General features: G+C 48.7%; 5 non-coding genes across 5 annotated transcripts; 1 reads left to right on the top strand and 4 right to left on the bottom strand.

The window, feature by feature from the left end:
* Nucleotides 1-1,133: 1,133 nt before the first annotated feature.
* Nucleotides 1,134-1,206, bottom strand: TRNAV-AAC (transfer RNA valine (anticodon AAC)). Its single transcript has one exon. It is a non-coding gene; the product is annotated as a tRNA-Val (tRNA).
* A 9,286-nt stretch (nt 1,207-10,492) lies between these two features.
* On the bottom strand, nt 10,493-10,565 carry TRNAV-CAC (transfer RNA valine (anticodon CAC)). Its single transcript has one exon. It is a non-coding gene; the product is annotated as a tRNA-Val (tRNA).
* Nucleotides 10,566-11,167: 602 nt separating this feature from the next.
* TRNAN-GUU (transfer RNA asparagine (anticodon GUU)) lies at nt 11,168-11,241 on the bottom strand. Its single transcript has one exon. It is a non-coding gene; the product is annotated as a tRNA-Asn (tRNA).
* A 1,193-nt stretch (nt 11,242-12,434) lies between these two features.
* On the top strand, nt 12,435-12,506 carry TRNAQ-CUG (transfer RNA glutamine (anticodon CUG)). Its single transcript has one exon. It is a non-coding gene; the product is annotated as a tRNA-Gln (tRNA).
* Nucleotides 12,507-14,217: 1,711 nt separating this feature from the next.
* TRNAV-UAC (transfer RNA valine (anticodon UAC)) lies at nt 14,218-14,290 on the bottom strand. Its single transcript has one exon. It is a non-coding gene; the product is annotated as a tRNA-Val (tRNA).
* Nucleotides 14,291-16,503: the final 2,213 nt, after the last annotated feature.

Raw genomic sequence — 16,503 nt, 5'->3', positions numbered from 1 at the left:
ACATTGAGTGGATCACAGTAAACTGATCTCTTTCCAGCTGCAGCCACACGCAGGCCATCTACTAAACCGATGTCCAGAAGCGCAAATGGTCGGAGGAAGGCAGAGCAAACCAGAAGCCATCAGCTTCTTTCTGGGGCCCCTCGGCTCAAGCTCGGGGCTTCTTCTGGCCGCTGAATCTTGGCGGCGAGCTCCGCTCAGGAGACCTTCTGCCCTCGGAACCTCCCGGCTGCCCGACGGGAACAAACAGGCTGAGTGGACTCCATCTCTCAGGTTGTCCGAGGCTCCGAAGTGGAAACGCCTTTCTGCGTAACAGGTGGCTCCTCCCAGTTCCGTAAGTATACTTGCTTTCTGTGGGAGTGAGGATGAAACTCTCCTCCCGACCTTGTGGCACAATCAGGCAATCGGTTAGCGGGTTCGTCTGTTAACCGCAAAGCTCGTGGTTTGAGCCCACCCAGGGACGTGTCTCACTCTTAGAATGTTAATGATGTATGATTGTTTCTAGTCTATGCATCCTCTCCCATGCTCCACTACTACCCTACTCCTCTGTGTCTTGTACACACACACACACACACACACACACACACAAGGACGTAGGTCCAGGTAGTCTGTGATCCTCAGAGAGGATCTCTGGAGGAAAGCAGGTTGACTGGGAATCCTAGAATACATGAAAGAGTAGGCTCATCATCATCACCCTGTAAACACCTTTTACCAATGAAATTTCCTCCATTGCTTGTAGTACTCTCTATTTAACCTTTTCCATATACTTTTCCAATTAATTTGGTTCTATTCTTTTCCTCCTTTTTCCCTCCATTGTATCATAGAAAAAGCAAGAGAATTCCAGAAAGACATCTATTTCTGCTTCATTGACTCCACTAAAGCCTTTGACTGTGTGGATCACAAGAAAATATGGGAAATTCTTCAAGACATGGGAATAGCAGACCACCTTACCTGACTCCTGGAAAACCTGTATGCAGGTCAAGGAGAGATGAAACCAGTCAGTTCTAAAGGAAATCAACCCTGAATATTCTTTGGAAGGACTGATGGGGAAGCTGAAGCTCCAAGCCTCACTCCAGGCGGCAGACCTCTATTTTCTGTTTAAAATATGAAACTAAAAGTTTGAGGGAAAGTAGAGTTGTTTCCGCCCGGTTTCGAACCGGGGACCTTTCACGTGTTAAGCGAACGTGATAACCACTATACTACAGAAATCAGACGGCCACTTTTGTCTAGTGACATATCCAAGAATTGCATGTTTGAACACACCTGACCTTCAAATTTTTAAAGGAAGAGGACTCTGGAAAGACAAGCAGTCCGTCAAGTAAGGATCTGCAGTTCCTGAAAGGGGCTGATTTAGGGTTCCTCGCCTCTTCCGGGGCAAGGTCCCTGTGTGCCAGCTTTGCGCCCAGGCGCAGAGGTCGCCCACGCTCACTCCCCAAGTCTCAGAAGACTCAGAAGCGGGGTGGTGGTTGGGGGGGTGAGTAAGGGGCGTCTGAGCCCCAGGTGGCCACACGTCATCAAGGTGGACACAGCCCTTCCAGAGGCAGATCCAGTGCCTTAGAGTCACTTTTCATGGCGCCAGCGGGGACCAGGCTCGATGCTTCAAATCCCACTCGGGAAACAAAGGACCCGCCGTCCCCTCTGCCCTGCCTGACCCGTGCGCTCCTCTCTCGCAGGCCTTTCACAGCAGCGCTTCTCCAGCGCCGCCTGGCACCGGGGGTTCCTCAGATTCCTGCGTCTTTGGCTGATTCTAGTCCTCTAGTTTCAGTGCAGACTTGCATCACGCTTTCACATTTAGCAGGAACCGCCGCAAAGACTGAGGCTCGGGTCATTTGTTGAATTCCTTTGCCTACCAGGCCCAGCATAAAGCCGCAGAGGACTCAGGCGCGGTCCACGCAGATCCGATGTCTTCATTCCCAACTTGAGATTCTTCTTGAAGGACGGCTTTGTTTTACATTTTACAATGTCTGAAATGCCTCTCCTTTTCCTTTTATAATTTTGCAGTTCAACAGGTCGTGGAACGCGAATTTAACAGAGATACAGGCTTTTTTTTTTTTTCAGGAAGCAGGTGTCTTGAAGGGTTTTCGTATTTACCTCACAGCAGGCAGAGCTTCTTTTCGCTGAAAGGTTTTAATGCAATGGTGTCTGTGTGTATGTCTGTCTCTGGTTTCCTTTAGCAGTAGAGCTTCTCAATTTGGGGAATGCATGTGCCTTTTTCTCCAGCAGTGGCTTTCCTCCTTTTCTCAGTGCGGCGTTGCCTTGGCGTCTGAGGTTCAGGGGCTCAGACCCCGAGGGAGGCGCGGGCCGCATGTGCACCAGCCCCCAGGCCGCAGGGCTCCTCCTGGTTCCGCGTGGACTCTGAGTGCTGCCGAGAGTGCGACCGCGCGACAGCACCCTCAATCGCGCTAGAGGCCTGAGTTGCCAAAGAGGCGGACTTGAAAATAGTTTTAGATCAGGGCGTTTCTTGAGATTTTGCCTTGCTTTCCTCCCCTGCAGGTCCTAATTTAAACTCCCACGTCCAGACAGAGGAGCGGATTCGTTTTCTATCGCGCCCGGCATGCTGACGTCCCACTGGGACGGGAAGAGGGTGAGGTGGTCCTCTCCCCTTCAGGGTGGACGCACAGCGGACGCCCGAGTGACCACAGACACACGGCTCCCTGCAGAAGAAATGGTAGGCCCAGGGCTTCAGAGCCGGCGGGTGGAGCGCGCCAAGGGGACGGATCCATCCCCTGCCCCCGAAGATGTGACAAAGCACAACGACGCCCGCCCAACTCCTGGATCAGAGGCTCAGCCTCATCCAAGAACTAGACAAGGGAGGCTCCGCAGGTCGTGAGGGAAGACCTGGAATCCAGGTGTGGTGAGAGGTCCAGCTCTCTTTCTGAACCTGTTTCCTTGTGAAGCAGGGGCCACTTGGTTCTCAGCCGGTGATGGGCAGGTCCATCTACTCCCTGATCTTGACCTGATTTCGGGGCCTTCCCGGATAGCGGCTGGACCATCGGCTGCTTTTCCTCCTGGATCAGCTCAATCCGCAGAGCCTGACCCTTTTCATCATTGTGTCTTTGGCTGGAAACCGCGGTGTAGAGTTGAATTCGTTCCCTTTTGTTCTCTGACTCAAATCAGATTGTCCCGCAGGTGTGCTGGGGTGAGGGAAAGCGTAGTGTCTTCACAAGGGATGAACTTCTTGGTTTTCAGAGAGATAATGGGTGTCACAGGTAGAGACGATGTAGGGCCCAGGTGAAAAGGTGAGGGGATATCAGGAGGTAAAAGTATCCTGCAGTCAGCTTTGTCCTGTGCCCTCTTGGATTCACTGACTGCGGCTTGTTCTACAAGATGACTCAGAGCAGAGAAAGATGGGCTGGTTGTAGGCCCTATGGAGATTTCTGGTGGTAAGGAACTGTTCCCCAATTTCTTCAGTTCAGTAGGGATCCAAGGATGGCAACATGCCAGGCTTCCCTGTCTATCACCAAACCCTGGAGTTTGTTCAAATGCATGTGCATTGAGTCGGTGATGCCATCCAACCATCTCATCCTCAGCCACCCACTTCTCCTCTTGCCTTCAATCTGTCCCAGCATCAGGGACTTTTATACTGAGTCAGCTCTTCCCATCAGGTGGCCAAAATATTGGAGCTTCAACTTCAACATCAGTCCTTCTGATGAATATTCAGGACTGATTTCCTTTAGGATGGACTGGTTGGATCTCCTTGCAGTCCAAGGGGCTCTCAAGAGGCTTCTCCAGCAGCAGTTTAAAAGCATCAATTCTTTGGTACTCAGTTTCCTTTATAGTCCAACTCTCACATCCATACATGACTACTGGAAGAACCATAGCTTTGATTAGACGGAATTGTGTTGGCACAGTAGTATTTCTGCTTATTAATATGCTGTCTAGGTTGGTCATAGCTTTTCTTCCAAGGAGCAAGCGTCTTTTAATTTCATGGCTGTGGTCCCCATCTACAGTGATTTTGGAGCCCAAGAAAATAAAGTCTCTCACTGTTTCCATAGTTTCCCCATCTATTTGCCATGTCGTGATGGGATCAGATGCCAGGATCTTAGTTTTTTGAATGTTGACTATTAAGCCAGCTTCTTCACTCTCCTCTTTCACTTTCATCAAGAGGCTCTTTACTTCCTCTTTGCTTTCTGCCATAAACGTGCTGTCATCTGCATATCTGAGGTTACTGATATTTCTTGCAGAAATATTGATTCCAGCTTGTGTTTCATCCATGCTGGCGTTTCACGTGATGTATGTTGCATACAAGTTAAATAAGCAAGGTGACAACATACAGTCTTGACATACTCCTTTCCTAATTTGGAACCAGTCCATTGTTTCATGTCTAACTGTTGCTTCTTGACCTGCATACAGATTTCTCAGGAGGCAGGTTAGGTGGTCTGGTATTCCCATCTCTTGAAGAATTTTCCACAGTTAGTTGTGATCCACACAGTCAAAGTCTTTGGTATAGTCAATAAAGCAGAAGTAGATGTTTTTCTGGAACCCTCTTGCTTTTACTATGGACCAACGGATGTTGGTAATTTGATCTCTGGTTCCTCTGCCTTTTCTGAATCCAGCTTGCACATCTGGACGTTCTCAGTTTACGTACTCTGAAAGCCTCACAGTGAGAATTTTGACCATTACTTTGCTAACATGTGAGATGAGAGCATTGTGTAGTAGTTTGAACATTCTTTGGCATTGCCTTTCTTTGGGACTGGAATGAAAACCGACCTTTTTCAGTCCTGTGGCTGCTGCTGAGTTTTCCAAGTTTACGGGCATATTGAGTGCAGCATTTTAACAGCCAGGCCCCCCTGTCCATCAGAAGAGTTTTTTGAATGTTCTTCCCAATGGCCCATGAGTTATTAGTCCAGTCTGTGTGGGGAGATCGCTTGCATACAATTGCTTTTCCTGTGTGATTGTTCCAGGATCTTTTTAAAACGTTCTTTCCTTGGCCTTAGGCACTTTCTTCATGAGGATACCCCTATCATTACTCTGTTGAGTACTTGAGGGAGACCCTTTCATATCCCAGCATTCTCTCTCTCTCCCACTCTCTCTCATCACGGGAACTTTCTTCATGTTTCTTTTTTTTATTATTAGCTTTTATTTGAGTATAGCTGTTTTCCAGTGTGTTAATTATGAAGTTGTGTTAATAGCACAGTGAATCAGCTATACATATACATATATCCCCTCTTTTTTGGATTTCCTTCTCATTTAGGTAACTACAGAGTATCCAGTAATTCCCTGTGCCATACAATAGGTTCTCATTTGTTATTTATTGTACAAGTTCAGATCAGTTCAGTCGCTCAGTTGTGCCCAACTCTTTGCGACCCCATGAACCGTAACACACCAGGCTTCCCTGTCTATCACCAACTCCCGGAGTCCACCCAAATCCATGTACATTAAGTCGGTGATGCCATCCAACCATCTCATCCTCTGTCGTCCCCTTCTCCTTCTGCCCTCAATCTTTCCTAGCATCAGGGTCTTTTCAAATGAGTCAGCTCTTTACATCAGGTGGCCAAAATATTGGAATTTCAGTTTCAACATCAGTCCTTCTAATGAACACCCAGGACTGATGATCCCCTTTAGGATGGACTGGTTGTACCTCCTTGCAATCCAGGGGACTCTCAAGAGTCTTCTCCAACACCACAGTTCAAAAGCATCAATTCTTCTGCACTCAGCTTTCTTTATAGTCCAAATCTCACATCCATACATGACCACTGGAAAAACCATAGCCTTGACTAGACGGACACATGTTGGCAAAGTAATATCTCTACTTTTTAATATGCTGTCTAGGTTGGTCATAACTTTCCTTCCAAGGAGTAAATGTCTTTTAATTTCATGGCTGCAGTCACCATCTGCAGTGATTTTGGAGCCCAGAAAAATAAAGTCTGCCATGGTTTCCACTGTTTCCCCATCTATTTGCCATGAAGTAATGGGACCGGATGCCCTGATCTTAGTTTTCTGAATGTTGAGCTTTAAGGCCACATTGTCACACGCCTCGTTCACTTTCATCAAGAGGCTCTTTAATCTTCTTCATTTACTGCCATAAGTGTGGTGTCATGAATAGCATCAATAGTGTATATAGGTAAATCCTAAATTCCCAATTCCCCCAACTCCCCTTTCAGCCTTGATATCCATACCTTTGCTCTACATCTGCTTTGCAAATAAGAATCACTGGACCTTTGTCCTGTGAACTCTAGCTGCCTTGTTCTCCACCAACACTACCTGAAATCCTCCTCTTCGTGCCCAGCGTGGGAACTCACCGAAAGCAGGAAGCTGGGCCCATGGCAAGACTCATTTTGTTTGTCACCTCTCGAGGCTTGCTATCCTTTGCTGCCTGATTTCCAGTGTCTTAGAAATCAGTATTTCATGGTTTTTGTCTTTTTGTTCCTTTGGGAGTGGGACAAAGAGGGAGAGTGAGATTTGGGAAGGAGGGTTAATCTGATTTCTGTCACTGCACCTTTGCTAGAAACTGAAGGCATCTCTTTATGTTCTTAGTTTTCCCTAAATAGGTGTGCTAATTTATATTCCAATGTATTTTGCCAACTCAAGGAAAGAGTCTTTTTCTTCATGGCCTTGCCATCCCAAGAAATTGTCAATACACAGGTCTGTTACTCTAACAAAGGAATTTGTGCCCTACTGACTCAACTTAGCGGGAGGTACAATGAAAAGACAATGTGTACATTTCCAGAGACTGCACATATTTAGCAGCCAAACTTTCAAGCTGATTGGAAAGTACTCTAATAATTGTAACTGTTTTCATTGGTGACCAAGTCATTGAGTCCAGACAAGACCAGCCAGAAAGACTCTGGAGAGCCTCTTGCAGAGCAGCTTATGGATTACAGGAGTTAAAAAAACAAACAAAAAAAAAGCCCACTGGTCCCAGACATTTATACTCTTCCCTTCATGAGCTGTATTTTGGCTTTGGTTGGATGCACACAATCTAATGAGGGGTCTCCCTCCTGTATATGGGTGCATTTGCAAGCCTGAGACTGTCTCAGTATGATATCTGGACAGTACATGGCTACATCTGCAAAAATTATCTCATTTGAGACAAATTGTTGCAAGCTACAGAATCCTACACTGATAAAACATCTTGTACAAACCTGGATCCTTAGAGTTCCTGGTTCACTTCCACTGATTCCTTGGTTGAAGTTCATGAGGAAAGAAGAGCTCTTCGGATTTTCTGTACTCAGTCGAGGATGTCTCTAGGTTCTAGGACATTTGTCTCTGCCCTTCTGTCTCCCTCTTGGAGTTTGTGCCTTTCTGTCCCTTATACTCTAGCCCTGTGTGGATCTTACCGACATCTGTCCTCTTCATCAGTTTTCCAGAACTGTGCATTAGGAATCTTTCAGTCAGCAAGCACTTACTAGGTGCTCACCAGGTACCAGGCCCTTCTCCAGGAAAACTGGTGTATCAGGAGCAAAGTCAAGGTCCCACTCCTTGGGTCATTCACACCAGGAGGCATCAAAAATAAGACACACACACACACTCACAGGGACAAATAAGAATCACAGCAGGAGAACAATGTGTCATGTTCTTCTCAGGTTCATCTGCCTGCCAGCGCCTAAGGACCCCAGTAATGAGTAAAAAAAGAATTACATAACACATGGGAAAATGAGTGACTTGAGATCTAGAAGGCAGGTAACTAAGAATCAGGAATTTTTTTTTTTTTTAATAAAGGAGTACATCAGGTAAGCAACACGTCCTTACTTAAATTAGAGAGTCCATGTGTTGTACTCTTCTTCAAGTGACATTATGGCTACATTCAGGAATATCTCCTAAAGGTACCCACACATTCTCCTAAGCTGTTAAGCTAGAGCTCTTCTATATATAACCTATAAAAATATGGGCATTATTATTTCTACCTTAATTAGAAATTTTCCAGGCAAAGATTATACATTAATTCAACCAACTTAATATCAGTCAAAGAACTTAAAATTAATGATAGACCTTAAAATTGCAATTGGAGCTGAATCATGCCTGATAAATGCTGCTTAGAATCACATATTAGATGATACCTAAAAACATTGACCCCAAATTGAAAAGGGAAAAATTAAGTCACTATGATTTCGAGACTCAAAAGACTTAATCCTGATTTTAAAGGTATTATATGGTATATTTAATTTACTGGGGCACATAATTTTAAATTCTATAAATAATAATAAATCTGAAAGTAACCATGAGGTTGTTTTTAGATCAAAATTATTAAAGTAGTGTGGTGCATACCAAGAGTCATCTCTGGGAGCATGACAGGACAAACGTTTTCTATGTAATTACACATCAATTATTAGAATTCTCTAGAGTGTTAAAAGTATTCGAGATTCATCCTTATTATCAACTTGAATTTTATTCTTGTTTGTAGCATGGAGAGCACTAATTTATCTAAAAAGCTAAACCCTTTTAATATTCCTGAGTTACATTTCAGCAAAACAAAGTTAAAGGGGAAAAAAAAAAAAAAAGAAAAGACCCACATGGTTGGTTTTCACTGAGATAGAAAAGGTGGTTCAGAACTCCCCTTGGAGAGAGACAGAATGACATATGTGTGGGAAAGCAGGGTGCCTCTGTGCTTGAATTCAGACTGGACCTGGGACTGGGTCAAGGCCAGAACACAAGACTAAGCGTTATTGTCATAGGCCAGCCACCCAACCAACAGTGCCCACACGGCAGTTCTGGGAAGCTTTTGAGAATATTTCCCTCCCTTTGCAGCATTTCCCATCTGGTTCTCTCATCCTCCGACCACAGGGAAGGATTCTTCACCTCTGTGTCCTGACAGAACACTTTACGCTCCCTGCAGGGCATGAAGAGCCAGGCGGGAGCCAAGGGGGCAGCTGTACTGCCTCGATGGGTTTCTAGCAAAGGGGCGTGGCAATCCCAGGGACAGAGGAGCCTGGTGGACAAGGGGTTGCAACGAGTGGGACAAGACTGAGCCAGTGTGCACGAGCACCAGGTGGTTCCACAGCTCAGACGGATCCAAAGCACACCTGAGTACCCGCCAAAGCAACCCGCAGGAGGCCAGAGGGCAGAGGACAGCCTGTGCTGCGGAGGGCGGAGGATGAAAGCCTAGACCATCCTACAAGCACAGGACATGAGTGACTTGCACTTGAGAAAGACTTGAGTAAATCTCCATCTAGGTCATCCTTGCAAACATTTTCTCTATAGTGGCATTGGTGGTTCAGTGGTAGAATTCTCTCCTCCCACGCGGGAGACCCGGGTTCGATCCCGGCCAATGCATTGTGGTTGTTTGTTTTGGGCTTCGCTGGCCCACGGACTGAGTAATGCTACAGTCCAAGGGATGGCCAAAAGTCCAAAAGGACTGAGCGACTAACACACACATACCTTCTCTACATCCTAAAGAGAACGGATTCCAGGTTCCTGAAGTGCCAAGAGGGCCCTCTTCTGGTCGGTACAGCTGTTGCCCGGCCTTGGAAGACAGGTCCCACAGAAGTTAGCTTTGAGAGGGACACCAAAGAAAAGGAACAATCCCAAGATATCGGCACGTTACTATCAAGTGATGTCATGACTTATATAAAGAAAAAATGTGATGTTAACTGGGCACTTAGGTACAGAATATAGGATGTTCGTATTCTTGCAAACTTTTGGTATTTTACAAAAGCTTTTGGTTTTGGATTTTAATGAATTTTTGGAACTGAAGCCCCACATTCTCTTTGAATGAAAACTCTGTTAAGTAAGACTCTGGGTTTACCATGCCAGGAGAAAAGAGTGGAGGCCAGAACTGGCCAGCCCACGCTGTTCACGGCATCTCAGCTCCAACAGCCAGCCTGAGGTCCAGGACCCTGAGGCCCAGACTCAGCGGCATTTAGAAACTCTGTGCAGAAATGTTCCCCACTGGACCTTTAAGCAAAATACAGTTTCGATCTGGGCAGCAAGAGAGAGACTTGTGTGAGTGCAGACGCTGGAACAAGAAAGTTTTCCCTGACCGGGAATCGAACCCGGGCCATGGCACTTTCGAATCCTAGCCACTAGACCACCAGGGACCTGCAAAGAAAATGTTTATTTAGCTTCTCCAGGTGAAAGGTGGGTGGAAGATGACCCTTCAGAAAGTCAGAAAGCGGGAAAGGCAATGTCGCAGCGGCCCAGGGCTGTGCGCAGCTGTGCAAGGCTCCCAGCCCTGCCCCCGCTGCTCATCGCCCTTCACGTCTCCTTTCCTGGGCGTCGCTTTTGCCCTGGGGCAAGGACACAAAGTAGCGGACTGGGTGCCTCCTGGTCTAGCTGTAGCGCTGCGTGCTGCCGAGCCCAGGTCTTGCTCTCTTTGTGAACCTCGGTTTTCTTTGTCGTCAGGCTCGGTGATGAGTGGCGGGTAATGAGCGAATCCGTCCACCTCCAGATCTCTGAAGTGGCTCCTGGGCCTCTCTGAGCGCTGAATAAAGAGACTTCTAGGTGGTCACCAAGTCTTCCTGCAGCTGTGTCCCCTGCCTCACCCCGTGCCTTTCCCGCCTGTTGGTTTTACCAATGAGAAGACATATCTCAGTGGGGCAAAAAGAAAGGGAAAGCCTGTTTCCGCCCGGTTTCGAACCGGGGACCTTTCGCGTGTGAGGCGAACGTGATAACCACTACACTACGGAAACTGGATTAACTCTACTCTTGAACAATGTATCCATTAAATTCGAGGTCCCGCAACCAGTAACCACAGCACCAACTCTTAACACTCAGAGAGGAGCCTTGAAGCCCCAAGCTGTCTCAGGCACGGAGACGGAGGCTCCCGTGGGCCCTGCTTTAGGATTCCTCCTCTCCCCTGAAGTGAGGACCCTCGGGGCCCCACAGGTTGCCTTTGGGGCCCCGCACCCAACGCAGAATCCTCACATCCTCAGCTGCGTACCCCGAGTTCAGGGGTCGCCCCCGCCGACTCCCCAGCTCCCGGAAGCCGCAGGAGGCGGGGACGGTGGGTGCGCCCGAGGCCCAAGTGACCCCGAAACCCAGCGGTGTGGAAGTCGCCCCTCCCGGGCTGCGGACCCGCTCCTCGGTGGTCCTTCTCTCGGCGCCGGCGATCAGCGCTCTGGGCTGTCAGGAATGACCGACGCTTCCAATCCACCCGAGACGCGCCCTCCACGCTGTTCCTTTGCACCTGACTCCTGTTGTGTTTCTCTGAAAGTCCGTTGGGCGCATCACTTCTCCGGTGTCCTCCTGGCAAAAGGGAGTCTCTTTGTTGGTGCCTAAAACGTCACCCCCACGTCCCTGGGTGGGCTCGAACCACCAACCTTTCGGTTAACAGCCGAACGCGCTAACCGATTGCGCCACAGAGACAGCGGTACTGGGTTCTTTTGGACACTCTCTGGAGTAGACACTCATTCCCGGGGTGAGCGCTCTGTCCCCCAGAGAAACGGTGCCCTTTCCCTGCCCCTATCTGCCACAGATGCCAGCGCCCCCGGAGAAACCGGGATCCAGGGTTCGAAGCTTCCGGGCTTGAACCGAAATAGATCCAAGCACAGCTGAACACCAGGGTGCTCCCACGGTGGCGCTTCCCGTTTCCTCGCCTACACCCAACGAATGAGAGTTTGCCCACCCTGGCAAAGGCCTCCGGGGCTGTGCTTCGGTTTCCTGTGTCCACCAGGCGGTTTCCACCAGAGTGGGCTTCCCTGGGGGCTCAGACGGTAAGAATTCGTCTACAATGCAGGGCACCCTGGTTCAGTCTTTGATTTTGGAAGATCCCCTGGAGAAGGGAATGGCCACCCACTCCAGTATTCTTAGCTGGAGAATCTTTGGACAGTGGAGCCTGGGAGGCTACAGTCCCTAGGGACACAAAGAGTTGAACACGACTGAGCGACATTGACTTCAGTTTAAGTGAGTATAGCTCGTTTGCCTGAGTGTTTTCTTTAAATGGTTATTTGTACTCACATTGTAAATTTAACAATATACACTTGTTGTGAGAATAACTTATCCCTCTCCAAATCAGAAATATATGAAGAATAAAAGAACAGTTCTCCTGCCTCCATTCCCACTCCACCGCTGACACACTTTATATGTTACAGGTAAGAGGTGGTAGCCCTTTGGAGTGTGATCAGCGCTGTGAGAAAACTAAGGGACCCAGGAAACCCTGCCTCTTGCCCTGACAACGGTATGCCCCCTCTGGGCTATGGGAAAAGGGTGAAGGCAAAGAAAAGGAAAATAACACTCTTAATTGCAGAAATTTTACCTCAGGATGGGACACTCTGGTTAACCTAAACAGAATATGCGGTTGGTGATAGAGACCTAGGGGGTCCTCCCCGGCACAAAACCCAAAGTGGATTTCACCTCATTTTCTGAGGTGAGAGTGAGCTGAGTCGATCAAAGGAGAGGAGCGGAGAGAAAGCGAGAGGGTTGAGCACCTAGGGGAGTCAACCGTATTGGAGTCTCCTCAGGGCCTTTGAAGAACTGCCCTGAACTTAAGGGTGGGACGTATGGAGGCTAAAGAAGCGGATACCGTTCTCTGGCGATGGAAGCCGAACCGGTCCCGAAGGGGCTCCATGGTGTAATGGTGAGCACTCTGGACTCTGAATCCAGCGATCCGAGATCAAGTCTCGGTGGGACCTTTCTGCCTAGTTAAAAGAAAAACACTTTTTACTCCCTTAATAGGACCCGCCTGAGGTCTCCTGCGACCCTCAGCGGCCTGGTTGACACGGACACGGCGGACAGGTGTGGGACCGACCCGGGGCATCCTCGCTGGACCCGGGCGGCTCTGCCCATCTGTGCTCTCCAAGCCCCTGCCAGGGGCGCAGCGGCCCAGCCATGCCTCCCCCTCGTCGGGTGCCCTGGGTCTCTGGAGTAAAAGGCAGAGGCTGAGCTCGGAGTCCTGCCCCGCGAGGGGGCTTCGCACTGCTAGTCTTGTAACTGCACGGGTGTCCCTGTGGGTAAATGGTTGCCGGTATGAGTTGCCATGTCAGATATTCACATATTGGATGATACCTAAAAACATTTACCCCCACGTTGAAAGGGGAAAATAAGTAACTATGATTTCTATAATTATACGACTTCATCTTTGTTGAAAAAAATTATATGGTATATTTAATTTTCTGTGGCACATAATTTTGAATTTTATAAATGGAAATTATTTTTTGGAATTAGAGTTTGCTTAAGGGAATCAAAGCAATACAGGAAATTTAGGCAGTTCACTTTCATTAGGATTTTGAATACAAAATAAATATAAGACTTCTACAACCTGGAATAGTATGGTACCAAGATTTTACACATTTATAGAAAATCTGAAAGTCAACATGAAATAGGTTTTAGACCAAAATTATTAAAGCTAGGTAAGGCATACCAGGAGTCATCTCTGAGAGTATGACAAGACATTTTCTATGCAATTATATATCAGTTATTAGAATTATCTAGAGTGTTAAAAGTATTCAAGATTCATCCTTATTATTAATTTGAAATTTTTTCTTGTACGTAGCATGGAGAGCACTAATGCTTCCCTGGTGGCTCAGAGGTTAAAGCGTCTGCCTGCAAAGCTGGAGACCCAGGTTCAATTCCTGGGTCGGGAAGATCCCCGGGAGAAGGAAATGGCAACCCACTCCAGTTTTCTTGCCTGGAGAATCCCACGGACGGAGGAGCCTGGTAGGTTACAGTCCATGGGGTTGCAAAAAGCCGGACACAACTGAGTGATTTCACTTTCACTTCACTAAATGTTTTTTATACTTCTGAGTTACATTTCAGCAAATCAGAAAGTTCAAGGGGGGTGGGGGTGGGGAAACCCAACCCATATGGGTTCTATTCACTGAGATAGAAAAGGTGGTTCACTACCCCCACTTTGGAGAGAAGGAGAGTGGAATATGTGTGGTAAAGCTGGATGCCTCTGTGCTTGAATTCGGACTGGACCTGGGACTGGGTCAAGGCCAGAACAACACAAGACTAGGCATTATTATCCTGGGACTTAGACCCACCTGACAGCACCCACTCAACAGTCCTGGAAAGCTCTTGAGGATACTCCCCCTCCCTTGGACACGTTTCCCATCTGGTTCTCTATTCCACCAGCCACAGAGAAGGACTTTTCACCTCTGTGTCCTGACAGAACACTTTATGATCCCTGCAGGACACAGGGAGCAGGCAAGAGTGAAGGGGGAAGCTGCACTGACCCGATGGGTTTCTAGCAAAGTAGCGGGAAAATCCCATAGAAAGAGGAGCCTGACTGGCTACAGTTCAAGGGGTGGAAAAGAGTAGGACGTGACTGAGCCAGTGCGGGTGAGAACCAGATGGTTCCACCAATCAGAAATCTCCGCGGTGGGGTAGTGGGGGAGAGCAACCTGTTTCCGCTCGGTTTCGAACCGGGGACTTTTCGCGTGTAAGGCGAACGTGATAACCACTACACTACGGAAACGGGACACCCTCCAATACTTAACACTGTATTCATGAAATCCCGAATGCTGCCACCAGCATCTAGACCACCTAATTTTAACACTCAAACAGGAACCTTGAAGCCCCAAGCTCGCTCAGACGCGGAGACGCCAGTTCCCGAGGGACCTGCTTTAGAGTTCCCCATCACCCCTAAAGTGAGTACACTGGGGCCCCCACAGGCTGCATTCGGGGTCCCGCACCCAACGCAGAGGCCTCAGACCCTTAGCTCCGCACCCGAGCTCAGGGGTGGCCCCAGCCGATTGCCGAACTCCCGGAAGCCCCAGGAGGTGGGGACGGTGGTTGCGTCCGAGGCCAGGAGACTCCTCGGCCCAGCTGTGTGGACGCCGCCCCTCCCACGCTGCGGGCCCGCGCTGCGGTGGCCCTTTTCACAGCGCCGGCGGTCAGTACTCTGGGCTCTCAAGAATGATCGACGCTTTCAATCCCCGGGGACCCGCCCTCTCCGCTGCTCCTTTGTACCTGACTCCTGTGCTTTTGCGTGCCGGCTCGCCGCTGCACTTTCTGGTGTTCTCCTGGAAAAAGGGAGTCTCTTTGGTCTGTAAAATGCCACCCCACCGTCCCTGGGTGGTGTGGCTCGAACCACAACCTTTAGGGTTAACAGCCGAACGCTCCGGAGAGAGCAGTACCGGCTTTTCCTGGAGTCTTTGGAGTCGACACTTCTTCCTAGGATAAGACCCCTGCCCCCAGGGACACGGTGCCACTTCCGTGCCCTCTACCGACCACAGATGCCAGAACCCCCAGAGATACCGGGAACCAGGGCTCCAATCCTGTGGGCCTGAACGAAATAGATCCAAGGACAGCTGAACACACGGTGAGCTCCCATGATGGCTCTTCCCACGTCCTCGCCTACACCCAACGAATGAGAGTTTGCCCACCCTGGCATAGGCCTCCGGGGCTGTGTTAGGTTTCCTGTGTCCACCAGGCGATTTCCACCAGAGTGGGCTTCCCTGGGGCTCAGATGGTAAGAATCCGCCTGCAATGCAGGACACCCAGGTTCAATCCCTGGTTTGGGACTATCCCCTGGAGGAGGGCGTGCAACCCACTCCAGTATTCTTGCCTGGAGAATCCCCATGAACAAGGAGCCTGGCGGGCTAAGTCCATGGGGTGGCAAAGAGTCGGACAGGACTTAGCGACTAAGCACAGAGGTTGCGGGGACGGTCGTTCTGTGTCCCCACGCTGGCGAGAGTGGGGCACTCACTGTGATGCTCTAAGACTTGGATGATACATTGTCGTCTTTAGCCCTTCGTCCCATGAAGACCGTTGAGAAGGGAAATACAGAAAAGTTTTCGAAGTGAACGGTTCTTTTTTAAAAAGACTTTATCCCAGTTTTTGGAATCCGCAGCATCCAGTGGGGTGGCAACGGAAAGGCCCCCGGAACTGCCCCAGTAGGTTGGAGCTCCCGCATCCCAGCCTGTGTAGGCGGCGTTCTGTGAGGTCCTCCTGGGAGCCGGAAAGGGTGAAAAACAAGCTGGGAAGGCTGGTTTGGGAGGAAGCATTGAAACCTCCTAGGAGGCTTGGACAGGAATCCTTAGAGCTGAACATTGCTTCAGTCCAGGTAGCAGAGTAGAGAAGGAGGGAAAGGGCTGGTGCAGGCAAGAATCAAGGAGGCCTAAGGAGAGGGGAGGAAGGAGAGAATAAAAAAATTTGTGCTTGTACCCTTCCCCCCTCCCTGTCTTACCTTCTCTCCTCTTCTTAGTCTTCTTCCCATCCCTACAACTGAGAAATCTTGATACACCCACTTCTGAGAAGAGAGATCCAACTATCTGTGCTTGAGTGCACAAATTCTGGGTTGTAAAAATAGTTCTGTCCTTATGTGGCCTTAGACAAATAAAGAAAATTTCTTGTGCCTCACTTCTTTCTGTTTTTAAAATGGGAGGAATGTAAGCATTTGTTGTCAGATGTGCCTGGGTTTAGAAACTACTGGATGAATCATGTTATCAGCTGTGAAATCATAAATATTGTTGTCACTATTCTCAGAATCTTTTGACAAACTCTACCCTTATTTATTTCACCTTGAATTAACTTGATACTTCTAGAAATTTCTGTAAACGGGATCAAGACAATGGCTCCCCTGATTGCTCTTGCAGTTTGCTCCAAGAGTGTTCTTGAAGTTTGCTCCAATGTAGCTGGACCACCCTTCATTGCCAGTTCTCTGCTTGCAGATCAGGACCGATGTGC

The sequence above is a fragment of the Bubalus kerabau genome, chromosome 6, assembly GCF_029407905.1.
Source record: "Bubalus kerabau isolate K-KA32 ecotype Philippines breed swamp buffalo chromosome 6, PCC_UOA_SB_1v2, whole genome shotgun sequence".
Lineage (NCBI taxonomy): Eukaryota > Metazoa > Chordata > Mammalia > Artiodactyla > Bovidae > Bubalus > Bubalus kerabau.
The sequence above is the reverse complement of the archived record's forward strand: the minus strand, read 5'-3'. Positions and strand labels throughout refer to the sequence as shown.